We start from the raw sequence: 4,821 nt of genomic DNA on the forward strand, positions 1-4,821 counted from the left end.
GGATAGTAAGATTATTTATCTTTCTTCTTAATTAGGTGAATTATGTTACAATCTATTGATATATTGTTCGGTGTTTATCATGATGATGATGGGGACGGTCCAACCGGAGATATCCCAAAGGATGAACAAGTCCAGAATGTTGAATCCATCAAAATCGATTATTAATATTATATCAATAAAAATATTGAAACTATAGATATCGTTGAAATCCACAAGGAACAGGCGATAAAAACACAGAGTTATTTATTAGCAGAAATTTAAATATTTGTATATAAGGAATAACTAATATATTTTTAGGGGGTTATTTATCTTTAAATTGATACTTGTTATATATTTAATACAATATAAAAATCAATAGGATATTATTGATAATGCATCATATACTTTACTTGCATAACTTGTAATGCTGCATATACATTACTTTACTTGCATAACTTGTAATGCATCATATACATTATTATTAATGTATCTGATTCATTAGTGGTGATGTATAAAGCACGTTCATATTTGCAATTGAGTCTTCACAAATTAAGTTTGTCTGAGAATATTATGAGTACAAAAAAATAATAATCTTTACATTCAAATATTCAATTTATCAATTTTATTTTACGTTGTACATTTCGTTGATCAAGTGTATGTATCAGGATGACTTCACATACGCATTACCTGAATGCATATAAGATGTCATAGATGCATTGATGTTTGAAATGTTAACCCCATTAATTACAAAGCTACTGAAAGTTGTTAGCCTTATTTCAACGACTGACAGACAATATTTAATACCTGACAGTCAATTTTCACCTGATTTTTCTACTGTTCAAATTTGTATTCATGACGTTTTGAAAACATCAGCTTAAAGCATTATATAGAAGTCGAGGATTTTTAAGTCACTATATTTAATTAAATTTAGTTCAAGCTCAAAAGATCATGTCACTTTCGACACTGATTTACATCGAAAGCATGCATTTGATAGGTTCAATGTATCTAATGAGTTGCTGAGTTGATTAATATCGTTATATTCAAAATGAATTGCGAAAAAATTGGTGAAGTATCATGTAAACAAGTAAGATTTTGAATATAATTTGTTAAAGTATTTTGAAAATAGAATTTTATTTTCGTACGTTTTATGACAACTAATGAAATAGAAAATTGAAGAATGATTACTACAAAGCAAAAACATTTGATCTTGAATTTAAAGTGATGAATTTCATCATAACTCATCCACAAGCGAAGAACTAATTCTATGCGATGTCCCAGCCGAATACATATAGAAATGACGATGTACATATTTATGGACTTTTTTTTTATATGTAGCATTATATATCAATCAATTTGATCATAAATTAACAATGTTGACCTATTAACTATGTTACATAGATAAAATTTTATTTGTATATTGAATAAATAGATGGTGCTATGTATAAAATTATGTTAATTTATACATTATGTATGAAAATATAAATAGCAAGCTGCCAAATTGTAACATAAGTAATAGTTCTTATATATTCAGAAATCTGTACTTTTAAAATTCCTAATTTATTGATAAATAAATTCATATATATTACATATTTAAAGGGTGTGAATTGGGATATATTCAATTGGTTTATACAGTAATTGATTAAACAACAAAGCATATGTATAAATAGGGTGATCATATGTGTTTTACAGTGTTTGTTAGTCAATCCATATACATGTCAATGTACGTATATGAAATGCATAGTAATGTATATGATATTAAATATTACTCAGTTGTTACATATTATACCTAGTACATAGAATATTTTTGTATACCATCTTGTTTTATAACTTGTTCAAATGTGCAACATATTGGAGCGATCTTGTACTACCTCCGCAAGAAATTGAAGCAACAATCTGATCAACAATACAAATAGACAACTGTTAGTTGTTTGTTCAAAACCTACATTGAGAAGACATACCACAAATATTATCCAAATGCTTCTTTTAAGTAAATTTCTACACAAGAGAATTATGCACAGTCATGTATTATTGTCGGACATGAAGAAACAATATCGGACATCATCACAGAATTCAAAATTCTTGTTGAATTGTTGTGGCATCTAGTGGATGAGGTATACATGCCTGTAAATTGCGATGACGAGTTTCACTAGATGTTGGCTATCATTGTACTGAAAGAAAGATTTATAGGAGTTTATGATTCATTATCCAATTCAAGACACATGAATTCGTCACCTGAAATTCATAAGTTGGCAGTCATGTTGCCAACTTACTTCACTGATAGTTATTTTCTGGAAAAATCTGAATGTACTGACTGAACAAAGCTAAAAGCGTATAAGGACAAAATTGGCCAATGCACACAGATTGTCAATCAACACTCATTTGATGTTAAATATGCGAAAAACACCGCCCAATAAGCAAGTGATAGTCTGGAATATTATTATATTACTTCTAGTTAGTTATTATAAGTCATTTAAGTATTAGAAATAAATATATTTAATAACAAAGATAAATAGATACAAAATGATAAATTAAAAATGGTTACATAAAGTACTTTGCAATAGTAATAATTGTGTCAAAAAGAAGACATGAGAGTAGTAAACTTATTGAGATCTAAATGATTAAATTCAAACAAAAAATTAAATACATAGTTACGAGTAAAGATCGGAATGATTAAAATTTTAATTTTTATTAGGTACAAATAAATCTATAATCTATAATATATTAAAAGTGTGAAGGACCTTAGAAATGTTATTTGAACTTTTGTCATTCATTAGAAGTCTTTGTTTTAGACAAAATCGTCTTTTCACTATTTTTTCTATCATTTAAGAGTTAAAAATTAATTAAATATATTTATGGTAAAACCTTTCCTTATTAGAAGTCATCAAAATTTTAATATTTTTTCTAGTTTAAGAGTTGAAAATTAATTAAATCTATTTATAGTAAAATCTTTCATTATTAGAAGTATCAAAATTAATGACAACTAATACTTTTTTCATTAGTTTAAAATTTATAAATCAACTAAATTTGTTTTTAAAAAGATTTGAAAAATCTAGATAAGAACACTACATTTTAAAAAGTTTTAAGTACGTAATAAGAATGTAATCAATGATTTTGTAAAGATTTGACTTTAAAAATAAGAATATATATATATAAAATCATAATCTATAATCTATATCTATATTTATATCTATAATATATTAAAAGTGTGAAACCCTTAGAAAAGTGATTTAAACTTTTTGCCCTTCATTAAAAGTTTTTTCTTTAGACAAAATTGTCTATATATATATATATATTAAGATAAAATAATTAGCAGTCCTAAAATATATTTTTTCTTTCTGTATGTCCAAAACATGTCCTAAAATCTATTATAAGAGAAAGAAAAAAATATCAAATTTGTTGTCGTAGGAAGATCTCGTGTAGACATTATATGCGACTTTTCCAGTCTCTCATGAGGAACTAATGACAAAGTTTCACTCAGAGGGACTGGTGCATAAAATACCATGAGGCAAGTTACAATTATTGGAACCTGAGTCATCATATTGTTGTTTGTCCACATGCTAGAAATAACGGATAGCCAAAGGCCCAAAATTGATTGGCACCATACGCAGACATAGAATATGTATTTTCGGTTGTGTCTTTTTGCAGCTTGTGAGCATTAATAGCCTTTCAATAGAACTCATACTTAATCTATAACACTGTAATTGGAACAAGGATGTTGGTTATTTTAATTCATAATTTTTTAATTTGTTTTGATATTATGTTTCAGGGCTTCAAATAGACAAGAAGTAGTAGTGAAAAGATTGTCAGCAAATCAAGGTGGTGTGGAATTAAAAACGAGATCTTCATAAAGGCCTACGCTTAGATTCTGCTCTAGAATCATAAGGTAAATTTATTTTATATCGGATGTTTACTTTAAATCAATTGATGCATGATAAGTTTGAATACTCATATCAATGCAATTTATATTGTACAATCAACAACAACACCAACAACGAATAGTCAGTGCATTCTCACAAAATGAAATCTGAGAAGGATAACGTATATGCAATTTTCTCTTAATTGTCTCTCGCTTCAAGTTTTAAACACGGAAAAATATATATTTGTTTTAAGTTTTTGCTTCTTCCTTTTTATTTGTATTTCATTGTTAGGTGAAATTTAACTTCTTTATTGACTTTATCCATAAAAATGTATGAAAGCCAAGAAGATTTAGCTCCAAATTACAAAAATGAGAACCACAACAGAAATTAGCGTCGTTATTTGTGTTGGTTTCAAATTTCATTTTCTATTGTGTTGGTTTTATTGATCATAAATAACAAATCATTTTTTTATATTTGTAAGTAATTTTGTTGTTGTGTCTTTAAAGTATTTTTTTAATTTAATTTTCAGGTATCAAATTTTCTTTTCTATTAGTTTGATTTTATTGATCGTGAATGACAAAACATCTTTTTATTTTTATAAGTAATTTTCTTTATTAATTTTTCAATATAAGTTTGTGATTTCTAGAAAATATATAATTCTCATTGATACAATTCGGTGGAATGGTGTGAGTCTTTATATAAGGACACATAATTTGTATTTGTTCTATTCAATGTGACACGATAATTAGTAACACTTTTCTAATTTGTATTTGTTCTATTTAATGTGACACGATAATTAGTAGTACTTTTTAGAACTGAAAGTCTATGAAAAACAACATCTCTATTTCTCTTAGTTGGTTAGATCATGTATACGTACTTTTGTGGCTATAAATTACTCTCCAATCCTTTTAATTTATCTACTTTGGACTTTACACTCTCCTTTAAGATAACGGCTAATGAGTATTTTATTAAAATATGCATGTTA

General features: G+C 26.7%; 1 protein-coding gene across 3 annotated transcripts in view; it reads left to right on the top strand.

Annotated features, from left to right (window-relative positions):
* The first annotated feature begins 3,389 nt into the window (after nt 1–3,389).
* The window catches only part of LOC107874076 (pentatricopeptide repeat-containing protein At1g76280-like), a 12,518-nt gene continuing 11,086 nt past the window's right edge, over nt 3,390–4,821 (top strand). For 2 of the 3 annotated variants that reach the window (XM_047413545.1, XM_047413546.1), the window contains exons 1-2: nt 3,390–3,627; nt 3,746–3,862. The gene's annotated coding sequence lies outside the window, so the exon portion shown is untranslated. Of the gene's footprint in view, nt 3,628–3,656; nt 3,863–4,821 lie in introns of those variants that run through there. The other variant, XM_047413547.1, reaches the window with a different exon arrangement.

Source organism: Capsicum annuum, chromosome 6, assembly GCF_002878395.1.
Source record: "Capsicum annuum cultivar UCD-10X-F1 chromosome 6, UCD10Xv1.1, whole genome shotgun sequence".
Lineage (NCBI taxonomy): Eukaryota > Viridiplantae > Streptophyta > Magnoliopsida > Solanales > Solanaceae > Capsicum > Capsicum annuum.